At 41.5% G+C, this 13,144-nt stretch overlaps 1 protein-coding gene across 1 annotated transcript in view; it reads right to left on the bottom strand.

Annotated features, from left to right (window-relative positions):
- The window catches only part of CCSER1 (coiled-coil serine rich protein 1), a 712,119-nt gene extending 701,320 nt beyond the window's left edge, over window positions 1-10,799 (bottom strand). Inside the window, exons 1-2 of the mRNA XM_035326089.1 lie at window positions 10,651-10,799; window positions 3,286-3,440 (exon numbers count right to left, since the gene is read on the bottom strand). The gene's annotated coding sequence lies outside the window, so the exon portion shown is untranslated. The remainder of the gene's footprint in view (window positions 1-3,285; window positions 3,441-10,650) is intronic.
- Window positions 10,800-13,144: the final 2,345 nt, after the last annotated feature.

Genomic DNA, 13,144 nt, shown 5'->3' with positions numbered 1-13,144 from the left:
GTCACCAATAATATATTCTCTTTGATTCCATTCCTCACTTTCTTCCCTCCATGGCCATCCAGATGACATCAGGAAATTTGCCTTTCTATCTTAAGAGTGCACAACACAGGAACAACGAAGATAATTCATGACACACGCAACCGGGAATGGCATCACAAACAAGTCTTATTTGACATATATGCAGGCTTGACTTACAAAGCTCTTTTGGCAAAGCACTGCTCCCAGATCAGTCATATTTCTCGTATGATTTTAGCCATTCAGCTAGGGCTTTCAAAGCCATCTCTGCATACCTTTAGCAAAGAGGCAAAATTCAGCGTATTTCATGCCATCTTACTCCTTTCCAACAGAGGGATTAACATGTAAACGCATTTTTAAAAATTAAACATTCAAACAGACAACATTGGAAATGTTACCATGTTAAAACGTTAACATGTACGATACATGTTATTGTACACTTCATTGACATCAAAAGTGGTTTCAGGCATGCCTATATTACTCAGCATGAGACATTTGTTGATTGGAAAGCTAGTGTTTGGTCTCCTTTGGGTTCCTTCATTTTTCAAGTTAAAGCATGCCTTTGTTTTAAAACGCTGCTTGAAAGAATATTTTATTTGGTACATGATTTGGTTTGGAAGACTTTCTAGATGTCACTGGTTGCATCTGAGGATCTCATCAGTCTGCCAACATAAAGCTAAAGCAACCAAAGCATTTAGTCACTACAGGGCAGACACAGGTGCAACTAAAATTAATCTTGTCCTTCTGTTTTTTATGCTTAAGCTGGTGACAGAGCACAAAGCATCTTCAAAGAGTCAAGCCACAATTCCAATGTACATTCTCTGGCAGATGTTGCTTCTTAGATTATTCAGTAAAACAGATTTACCCACTTTGTTTCTCCAACATCTATTGATTAATTTTTAAATAAAGATTGCTAGAATTATGTCTTTGTACTTTTGAGACTCATATTAATATAATGGATGACGTGTCAGCAGAAGGGAGTAATGAGTCACCAATGGTGTGACAATAGGGAAAACACGTCAGCTTATGAGGATTAAATCTGAGGTGACGCTCCTTGCCAGTGAGGAAAATTTGACAGCAGGTGCAAAGCAAATCAGAAATGATAACCTGATAAGAAAGTTAAAGACAAAACATGTGGCTAATACAGCCACACTTCAGATGTCCAGTATTCAAAAAGTAAAGATCTAGCTCAAACACTGTATATAAATACAGGTGAGTTCAGTGTGAGGAGTAAAATGTAATTGTACCAACACACATAAGATGCCTAAAGGCTGACAAATAGAGAACTTCTTTTTGATCAAGAACAATTAGCAGCTGGCTGGTGTCCCACAGCACAAAGGCTGGCATCTTTTTTTTTTTTTTTTACATTTTATTCTAATGAATGCCACTGTGGAAATAACACTATTATTTATGTGGGCCCTAGTCAAAGACAGCCTTTAATCTTATCAGCAGGAATTTTGACCCCAACATACGGCTGAGGCAAATAGGCTAGTAAGATTAAAAAGTGATTAGCTACTCACGGCCATGGTTGGAGAAAAGCATGTGTGTGCAAGGAGCACATTGTTGCGTATGTTCTGGGGACACCCAGCTGAAGCTTTTCCAGTAGCATTCCTCTGAGAAGGGTGTAGCAGAAAAGGGAAGCACCTGCCCAACTAGGCAGCTTCCCCAGGGACAGTGTGGCACTTGGGAACAGTAGAAACAGGCAAACAGCATGAGCCAAATGAGCAAGTGGTTCAAAATTACTTCTGCCTCTCCCTTTGCTTGCCTTGCAAAGACCAGCTTGGTCATGCTGATAACTGTTCCAGCAGTTTAAGAAAGTGTAGCTCAAGCTATGAAGACTTCACACCATTCACTTGCTCATCCTTTGGAAGCTTTGTAGCAATGCAAAGAAATCACCAAGAAAATAAAATTATGCACTTCCACATTGGATGTGTATTGTATTTATTGATCTCAACGGGAAACGTGATGAAAAGCAAATGAGAAATGGAAGCGAGGCTACCAACAATACAATGATTTCTTTTGGTGAAAGGCTACATGGTCAGCAAAGCTTAGTTTTCCCTTCTGTGTGGCAGGATCTCTGGAGTGATCTATTTACTTGTAATAGCATCAAAAATGATATTTTCTTCAGTAGCTGTGCATGGCTACCTTTACCTGACCAAAGGCAAAGGTCTGGCTGAAACAGTACTGAAAAAGCTGTGCTCAAATGCTTGTGCTTTCTTTTCAAATTTTTATACTTACAAACTCTTTTTCCAAATCTCTTTTGTAACTAAATATTTTTTACACAGACATTTAAAGTTCTTAACTTTGACCTTGAAAAATCCTTAGTCTTTCAAGTTTTTGCTCCAATTTTTATGCAAGGAAAAAAAATTATTGAAAGTAGAGGTAAAACCTTAAATAAATCATGTGTCTTGCTATTTTAGCCTTCTTATACAGTTCTGCAGTATTATTTGTAGTCTTTATTCTGCTTTATAAACACGATTATGTTGAGGAAAACTGGAGTAGTTTATAGAGGAACACCCCAGCTAAGCAGCTTTTCCTGGCGGGGTGAAGGCTTTGAGCACACTTAGAGAAGTTAACCAGGTTATTCTGAAACACCTTCAGTGGTGATTTAAATTAATTTGGCTGACTGCCTTGAAACAGGCTAAAAAATTCCCTGAGTCCATCAAGACACACCACGTCTGGGAAGGTTGGCTGCACAGACTGGTAGAACAAGCATCTGTTTAGCTACACCATCACAGAGTGGCAAGTCAAATTACCTTCACACAGCCAGTGTTCCCATGCATACCTCCACCCTGAAATAGATTTCTACTGACGTTTTTGTTCTATTTGTCATTAGGGACTCTGTTCTACATGTTAACAGATATATGTTTGATATATAGCATTTAAAAGATTTTTCATTGGATATTATTTATCTCAAGTCAAAGGAACATATTAAATAACCAGCATGGGTACATCCAGGTCAAAGCAACATCTCCTAATGTTAATTACAATCCATAAAATCCTGGGGCATATATACCAGTCCGTAACACGGCATTCATCACCATTTCACTTAATTAGAGATGCCTGTTGATTCCGTCTTTTTCCCATGAAAATACACTGAAAAATATGTCTTTTTATTTTCTTTTAGACACCTATAAAATTAATAGGGTTATATTTCCAGTAGCATCATTATCTATGTTATTTAAAATTTAGCTTGTGAACTTGCATAAAGTCAGAAGGAAAAAAAGATACTAGTTGCAGATAAAAATCATTAGATGACTAGACCCTTACCTGTGGTGAAGATCCAGACCCTATTTATATGATTTGGCGATGTCACCATTTACTTGTCACCACTTTAAGAAGCGGCTAGTCTTCTGCATTGTGTTAAATTGTCCTTCCCAGAGCCTGGTTACGGGGAGACAGATCTCCAGCAGGTCAAATCTCTTCTGTGATAAAAAAAAAAAAAAATCACCTGAGTTTGAAGGGTGAAGTGTTTTGACATTATATATTTGTCCTTATATGTATACTTTAATAAAAATAATAAAAAAACACTATTTGATTCACTATCCTTAACTCTAAAATACAGTATGTTGTCTTAGCTTTTTGCCCAACACCTGAATGCTACATGATGTTCTCTGTTCTGAAAAGGATGAATTCCCAGTTTTGTCAGTGATGTAAGCACCTGTGTATTCACATCACCTTGAGAGTGGCTGAAGGTGCACAGAAGCCTTGGCACACCTTCCCATATCCTTGCACGTTTTACAACAAATGCTCTCGACACAGAAAGAGCCAGTCACATGCTATAATTACCTAAAGGTGTTTGTGTTTGGCACACAACCAGGTGCGCCAAAAATTTTATGTTTCTTAGACCAGCCCAAAGGTATCATTGAATGCATTCAGCAACACAGAAGATATTCTTCCCCGTTGTGGAGATATTAGAATGCATTAAACAGAGTCCTGTACAAAGCCCATGTATGGTGGCAACTTTAACTTAAAAAAACACGTGAGCCAACCCCCTAGAATTACAACTTGGCCTGGAATCAAAAGAACAAGTTCTCCACTACCTGTTTTACTGACCAAGACATTTTACTTGCTGTTTGCAATACCAAACCAATGTCACCTGCACTTTTTTTTCCTGCCAACAAAGTTATCAAACCAGCTTTAATATTTATTGCTGCTGATGAACACCCCACAGCTATTTTTCTATCTCAAACTTAATTCGCAGCACAGGCTGCAAAGCTCACAAAAACATCCTCTTCTTCCTTACAGCTAATTGAATTCCCACTGGATTTCTTGCATTTTCTTTCCTCTTCTCCAGAGGAGTTAATGGGGTGCATTTCCCATTCAAGTTTTTCACTCAGAGCTCCAGCTCTGCCCTGCACTTCTGTTAGGTCTCCTTGAGTAGAGGAAGTTATCTTCCTTGGAGGATCCTCAAATGGAGGAGGAAAAGTTTTCCATCTAAGAGCCTGCATTTGAAAGCCCACATGTACACTCTCTCAAGTAGTTGTCCTGTATAGTTGTAAAAGACAAGGATAAAGCTGAAGTAAAAGAGCCTTGTAAGGGGAGATTTCTGCTTTCAGCATTGGTAAAAAAAGAAAAAACAAAAAACACTCAGCACAAGGACTGAAAACACTGTGGGCCTTACTCTGAAAGTTAAGAAATAAGGTCCATCTCTTCATTTCTGAAATTATTTCAAACGTATATTTTGCTAATAAAATGTTTTACTGTTAATACACATCTTGATGATTCTAAAAACATCCAAATCCTTGGATTCTTTTTTTAAAAGAAGTTCATATTGATCAAAGTGAGGCAAGTATTGCAAGAAGAGTTCATTTTAAATTATGTAGTGGAATCAACTTGAAAATTTCAAAGCACATCATAAGATGCTTTGAAAACGTTTTAATCAACCTTCCTGCAGCTCAAAACTCCCTCCATTCTGATTTTGCATAAACAAGCTCACCCTGTCCATACTGAAGTTGTAAGGACTACCAGTAAAGTGCTAATGAGGACTTTTTTTTTTGAGTGCAGCTATATCTCCTAACAAAGAATTTTACTAATCTGACAAAGTCACTTCGATATAAGCATTCCAACATCTGTCAGCCTGTAATGACTTCTTCTGATCAACACTGACATGGCCAGGTTTGAAACTGGCAACCTAGAGGCAAAGGGCTCTGTACCCTGTCACTAATCTCCTGAGCTTTCCAGCCTCCTCTGAGGTGCTGCTTTCTAATGAATACATTCTACATTCAAAATGACAAATGGCTTCAATTAAAGAGAGATCTTTGGGAAAACATTCCCATTGTTGAGCGGGCAACCCTACAGTATTACTCATTTATTCTTTTAGGCCAGTGGAGTTAATATGTCAGCTCTGTAAATTAAATGCTTCTGTGTGACTCATGAAGAAAGATGCCTAGGAGCCACATCACCCTGGGACACCAGCAGCTCCTCCTGCACTCATGATGAGGTAAGCGTGGGTTGGACAGGGCTGGGAGAGAGGTGTGCCTTCAAGAGTGCTGTTACCATTTACAGAACTGAAGCCATGCCTCTATAAAGGCATGATACAGTTGTTACAAGTGTCAATTATAAAGACAGCAAGGCTTTGCAGACTGCAATAGCAAGGGAACCGAGTGAGCCGAGTCACCAGGGGAGAAAAAGCTGCTTCAAAGGTGCAGAACTGAGGTAGGAAGGGCAACCCCTGCCAAACTGAGCATTTAAGAAGGAGTTTTGCTTCTTTTTCCCTCATCAGATTATTGTTCCTACTGTTATCTGGTGCTGTGGAACACAAGCTCTTTCTTTCAGCCCTGGTTGCTGGCAACAGATGGAAAGCTAGTGCCGGGCCCAAGTGCACAATAGCCGGCTTTGTGTGCCACGCAGGCCTCCTGGCCACTTCTTCAATGGCGTGCTTTTCAAAGTTAAGCCTTTAATTCAGATATTCAGGGTCCAACCCTGACGTTCTGTCTGAGGCCTGATGTCAGGTGAAAGCCCTGCAGATCTCAATATTCCCTGCAGATACACACCGCAGGCAGCCTGGGGTCTACCTGAGTCTCGGAGCAGCAGCTCCACAAGGAGGTGAAGAAGCAGGAAGAGAAGATATCCTGAAAGAAATAAAGATCCTTACCCTGATTTTAAGCAACAAATAAACAAACAAAAAAAACACATCATTGTGGTAGGGCAACAGGAAATGCAGCAAAATTTACTGGCTCACGTAACTCGATTAAGTGTAAATTTCACTGCTTAAGCACACTTGAGTGAGCTGAATGGGGGCAGAGGAACAGGCTTTATAGCAACACTGAAGCTTTTGGGCCTGAGCTCTTCATTGCTGAGGCTTATGGAGGATTTGCATCCACACTGCAGCCCCCTAAATCCTCACAGTTAGTCAGCTGTGACCAGTTATCCCAGCATGACCTTGTCCAGCCCCACCAACTTACACCCTACTTCTGTCTCACATGCCATTGGAACAGCTTCACTCAGTGCGTGCTGCCCTGAGCTCCATTATGCAAAGAGATCTTCATCTTGCTCTTCACCTTTCTTACAAGTGCCCCAGGCTTGCTGTATCAGGTCACCATTTGAATCTTTGCTGGTCTGCAGCTCTATTATCTGTGCGTTAAATTTCACTAGTGTCTTAAGCTTAATCATGAGAGGCAAATTGTGTATAGTTTTAGTATCTGAGCTCTTCTAAAATGGCTCATAACTTCTACTAGCATAAGAGGCACAGACCCAGAAGGCTGTGGGAACAGACCAGAAATTTTCAAGTGGTTAGAAGCTAATCTGGAAGTCTATATTGTCTGTAAAAATAGGACTCTCAGGCAAGAAATAACATGATAGCATGGGACCTCTTCTATTTGTGATGTTGCAATGAAATAAAAGCTTTCACTCCCCCTCTCCAAACCGCTGTGAGAGTTTTCTATAATTTGACTTCAGTAAAAGGTCATCCTGGTGACCAACTCTGCAATTTCCATCTTCCTCTTCTCTTTCAAGTTCAGGGGCTGCCAACTCCATACTCATCTCAGCTCTCTGTACAGCTTTGAGAGGTCATATTGATAGAGTTCAATTTGTATCAGGGAGTTTTTTACCTAATGAGCTTCAACAGAAACAAATCAGAAATACTAAAAGGACAAAGATGATTCTTGTTGTCAATTGAATATGTTAAAAGGGCCCTGTACAGATGAACTGATGCTGTTCTGCATCCCTGTTATGTTCATTTTTACAGGAGCCCAGAATATAAAACTGCATTATCAGTTCAAGTTGGATCCTGATCAACTGAAATACTTTAGACCTTCTCACTTGATTATACTCTAAATTCAGAAAAAATAGCGTCTACAGGTCTTGTTCATTAGCAGTGATGCCTTAAAGAGATTCTTTAAGTGAGAGAATTTATGCAAATTGAATGCCTAGAATGACACAAAATTAGGTGTTACAATAGCACATGCTAAACGTTCAGATACTGCTATACAGTCTTCATAAATGTGAAATTAACTACCTCAACTTTCACGAGGAAAACTCTAGCTATCATATAATCAAGTGGCTAAAGTTTTTGATACTAAAAAGTAGTGAACAGATAGCAAAAGACCACACACTTCAGTCTTTTTTTTCCCCCTCCAATGTGTCATGCTCTGTGGCTTCTAATTGTAACAAAGTCAAATACACAATAAAGCTTTCCACTAATTATTTAAGATGCAGCACAACTGGGGAACAGTTTGTTTGACTTTTGGCCTGGCATCTTGTTTGTGTACAGAGTGATTCTACATCATACCATTGACTGAATACAGGGTGTCCAGCACAGTAAACATCAGCCTCCATTTACAGAAGTCCATTCAAATGAGAACTTCAGAGGTTCATCCAGCAATCCATTATATCACTCAGTTTAAAATGTCTACCACCTGCAGCACCACAGTAAGCAGATATAAAACATTGACCTCAAGGGGTTTTCTCATTCTGACATTGAGGATCGGGAGCTTAAAAGCTAGCTTAGCAAGCTTTTTTTTTTTTTGTGCTATAATTTATTTTAGATTTGTTACAAATTTGATTTCTATGACACTTCTCCTGTTCGAAATGCTGAGGAGTCTGTTCAGATTTACAGTTCACTGATCTGTGCTGAAAGTATCTATTATGATAAGCACAGGAATGAATGGAAGAGAAAATTGTCTATCAGCACTTTCAGAGGGGTGAAGTTCTCAAGAACATCAGTCTTGAAAGTTATAAAACAGCTACATTTTGCAAGTGCAGGTCTGAGAACATTTCCCCATCAGCTCTAGTAAATTACACCATACTTGGGTGTATGTCACTATATTGTCACAGACAGAAACAAGGCATCTGCAGAATTTGAGAGTCAGAGAAATGAATGCCAGTGATAAGACAGCAATTCAATGGTAAATGCATTCACTTCCATTTGGAAGCAACTACACAAAACAATCTGAACTGCAATTCAGAGATGTTGGGATCATCCCGAGGACTTTAACCTGAAGAAGCACCAGACAGCGCTACGGTTACTTAAATAGCAGTTCAAACAGAAAAGAGGTTATTTAAAGGCTTAAGGTAATTTAAGGATTTTCTTGATGCTTGATGCACTGATATTGCCATGGCACCTGCTTTATTGTTCACTACTGCTTTTCACATCATTATAAAGATGATTCAAAGCTCTAACCTTAACCTAAACAGAAAAAGGTAAAAACAAACAACAACAAAAAAAACATACTTCATTATTAATTGATGCAAACTTTTGCACAAGCTTCAGTCCTGTAGTTTTGTATTGCATGTACTGGTATGGCTGACTGGGTAATTGATATGACCTGGAGTATTAAGACAAAAAGTCACCTCGTTGGCTAGCTTGTCTGACTCCCTAAATGCATTCTCAGAGTTAAGACTAACAGGACGTACTTTTTAAAATTCTATTTTATTCTTGTAAGTCCTGCAGAGTTATCTTAGCAAGAGAAGCACAAGGGACTGTCCTGGCTCTGACACTGTGACAAACCCTGTCTGCAGGATCTTCATCAAGCCCAGCTCTGTACTTCAGCTGCACCTTAGCACCTGGGATCGCAATTACTGGCAACAACTGCTGATTTGTTTGATTGTTATTATGCTTGGGCATGGTCTCCTTCCAAGTCTGTCAGCACTTAACTTAATAATGGTTAATTGTAATTAGTAACCATCACTATACCTGTGCCAAAAAAAAAAAGACTGAAAGACTGCAGATTCCTGACCGAAACACTAGCAGCATGTACAATTTTTTTATTTTTTATTTTTTTAATCTGGGGGCAGCTGAGTTCCACCATGGCCGCTCTCACTCCCCCTCCTCAAAGAGTAACGGGGAGAAAATATGATGAAAAATGCTCAAGGGCTGAGATAAGGACAGGGAGATCGCTCAACAATTATCATGATGGGCAAAACAGATTCAGAGTAGGAAGACAGTAAGGTTTACTGCCTATTACTAACAAGCTAGAGAAGTGACAAACAAAGGAAAGAAACCCAAAACACCTTCCCCCCATGCACCCTCTTACACCTCCTCCCCCCACACAGCACAGTAGAACAAGGGAATGGGGGCTGTGGTCAGCCTATAGCACTTCTTCTCCACCACTCCTTGGCCACTCTCTTCCCCTGCTCCACGTGGGGTCCCTCCCACAGGATGCCATCCTTCCCCAACTGAGCCTGCGGGGGCTGCCCACAGGCAGCAGCTCTTCAAGAACTGCTCCCACACGGCTCCGTACCACGGGGTCCATCCCCCTGGAGCAAACTGCTCTAGCACGGGTCCCCCATGGGCAGCAGCTCCCCCCATGCCCCCTGCTCCTGCGTGGGCTCCTCTCCACGGGCTGCAGCTGTGGCCCGGGGCCTGCTCCTGCGGGGGCTCTCCATGGGCCGCAGCCTCCTCCAGGCCACATCCACCTGCTCCACCGGGGGCTCCTCCATGGGCTGCAGCATGGAGATCTGCTCCATGGGGGACCCATGGGCTGCAGGGGGACAGCCTGCTCCACCAGGGGCCTCTCCACAGGGGAACTTCTGCTCTGGCACCTGGAACACCTCTTGCCCTCTTTCTCACTGACCTTGGTGTCTGCAAGGCTGTTTCTCACTCCTCTTGCTCTCCCAGCTGCTGTGTGGCAGTGTTTTTTCCCCCCCTTTCTTAAATCTGCTCTCACAGAGGCACAAACATCCCTTATTGGCTCAGCTCTTGTCAGCAGCAGGGCCCTTACCTAACATGGGGCAGCTTCTAGATTTTTCTCACAGAAGCCACCCCTATGGCCCCCTGCTACCAAAATCTTGTCGCATAAATCCACTACAACATTGAAACGTCTCGGAGAGTTAGCTGGGAGAGCTGACACAATGTAATAGTACTGCTGAAAAGCAGGGCTAATTACCATGGAAAAAACAGGGTCATACTCCAACCACCACGTATCTGCTGCTGAAGGCCAGGCAGCCTGTGGCTAGCACAGGTAACAGTCAGTCAGTTTTGTGATCAAAACTCCTAGAAATTACAGGAGTAGTTGCTGTTATGTAATTAAATTCCCTTATCTTTTTTCTGCTTAGGAAGCAGCTTGGGAAATGGAAGGTGAGGTAAACAAGGACATTACCAGTATCAAGGAATGGATGGGGGGGAGGGGGGGGAAGCAAGGTGGCAAGAGTAAAAATGTTTACAACTTGACCATTGTAACCTTCAGTACTTACCCACATTTACAGCTGAATCAGAAATGACTGTTCTTTCCCTGTGTGATACCCTTGTCTCTAAGTTGGAGAGATGTGGATTTGATGGATGAACCTCCTGGTGGAGAAGGCAGTGGCTGAATGGTCACATCCTAAGAATTGTGATCAACAGCTCAAAGCCCAGGTGGAGATCAGTAACGAGGGGTTGGTATTGGGACCAGCACTATTTAACATCTTTGTCAATGACAATGAAATTGAGTGCACCTGTAGCAAATATGCTGATGACACCAAGCTGTGTAGAGTGGTCGGCTCACTGTAGGGAAGGGTTGCCATCCAGAGGGACCTGAACAGGCTTGAGAGGTGGACCTGGGTTCAACCAGGCCAAGTGCAAGGTCCTGCGTTGGCAACAGGGCAATCCCAAGTACAAATACAGGCCAAATACATACAGAAAGCCAGCCACATCCTGGGCTACATCAACCAATACCCCCAGGTCTTTCCCACCAGGGCTGCCCTCAATCCATTCTCCATCCAGCTTCTATTTGTGTTTGGGATTGCCCTGAGCCAGGTGCAGGACCTTGCACTTGGCCTTGTTGAACTTGATGAGGTTTTCACAGGCCCACCACTCAAGACTGTCCAGGTCATAGTGGTGGAAAGTAGCCTCCCCTTTCTGCTGCTGCTTCTGACAAGCTGCAAAACACTTCTCCATCTGGAGTTCCAGTAGCTACAGGAGGAATCTCTCACACCCTTGAAAGCCAAGCACTCTGTCATAGTTGCCTTATGCCTGCTCAAATGCCTAGAGCTGATTGCCCAACACCACTGTGCCACTCCCCCTCTCTTTAGCCTTATTGATAGGGTAAAAAGAATGAACCCCTATCTACCGCCTCCTTGTTAAGGCCCACAGTGTGGTGCCCTTAAATAACACCTTTTTTTTTTGTGTAGGTCTAATTGGCCAATATATAGTAGCTTCTATTGGCTCCTTTTGAGTGCTTACACTGCACACTGGGCGTGCATGCATGTAATTTATCATGTCAAACTCATTTTCTTTTACACAGTGTTGCTGCTGCCTTTCTTCTTACAGAGACTTATTATTCTGCGTGAATTTCCTTTGTAATTAAGTGACATGGTTGCAGTTCTGAGCTTTGTAAACTGACAAAAGGAAAACTGGAAGCACTGCTGCCTCAAATTGTTTTGCATTCAGCAGGGTTGCCTTCCATTTGCGTAGACCAGCAGATGTCAGCCTAAATTGAAAAATGGAAAAGAAATACTGTATCATAATGTTAGTGTCTCACATGCCAGATGGGAGTCTCACACAAGATGACAGGAGCAGTTAGCCAGCAGTGGTTAAAATTCAGTGCTGGAGCAAGTATGGTTACACTGCATGCACTGATAGCGTATTTTGATTATAGAACTTAATTGTATCATAGATCAATGATAGTTTAATTTATGAGGATTGATTTTGTTAATTCAAACAGTTCAAAAGGTACTGTTAAAGCTTCAGTTCATTTAACTGTGTCAGACTTAAGCTTTGCTCGTGCTATCAGAAGATAAATGACTATATATAAATGGATACCTTAACGCTCCCCCCCAAACACACAGACACACTTTTATATTTATTTCAGCATCTATCACTAACTGTGAGTTACATTTAAATGCAACTGGGACTGGATACAGTGTTGGGCTTTGAATATGTAAGATCCAGTAAAAAAAAAAAAAAATCACATGATTATTTGCACATGCACACATACTGATCCTTCTGTTATTTTATTAGTGCCACAGCCCTGAATTTTGTAATAGATAATTGTCGCAGTCTTATTGAACAGTAACAGGATAGTCATGAATGTTTTATCAGAATAAAAAAAAAAAAAAAAAAAGGATGGAGAAACCTATTCAAGACTGGTTTATATAAACCACAACTTTGCAGGCTGCAGCTGTGGTATGCAAGCCTGACATTCAGTACAAACAAATGTAATCGTGAGTTTCCTTGACTCTCCCAGTACTCCTCCTTGAATGTCCAGATCATAAAGCCAGGGTTTACGTGAGAACCTTAACATTTACCCAAAATTGATACCTCCACCTTCAGCCCTCATATGTACCCCTTAATTTTCAGCTAATAGATCTCAGTGTTGGAAACGTAGGCAAATAAAACCCCAACCAACCTTTCCCACTTCCACTTTCATTTCCTGGTGACATTCCTTGGCATGGATCCTGCTGTACAGCCACCTGTTACAAAGCAGAGGCCAGGAGCCTCTGGGGAGTGGGTCTGTCATCTTTATCTGTTTGGCACGGAGTTTGGGTGGTGGGCAGGTGGTGTGCAACTCATCAGTGCACAAACACAAATGTTTTAGACGAGTACCAATGTTACAACCATTTAAGGGCTGAGGATCCCATAGGAGATGGAATTTGGAAAGCTGAAACAGAACAACATGGCTACCAGAGGAACATAAATGAACACTTGACAGTGTAATTATACTGAGAAGAGAAGAGAAGAGAAGAGAAGAGAAGAGAAGAGAAGAGAAGA

Source organism: Oxyura jamaicensis, chromosome 4, assembly GCF_011077185.1.
Source record: "Oxyura jamaicensis isolate SHBP4307 breed ruddy duck chromosome 4, BPBGC_Ojam_1.0, whole genome shotgun sequence".
In the NCBI taxonomy this organism is placed as follows: Eukaryota; Metazoa; Chordata; class Aves; order Anseriformes; family Anatidae; genus Oxyura; species Oxyura jamaicensis.
The sequence above is the reverse complement of the archived record's forward strand: the minus strand, read 5'-3'. Positions and strand labels throughout refer to the sequence as shown.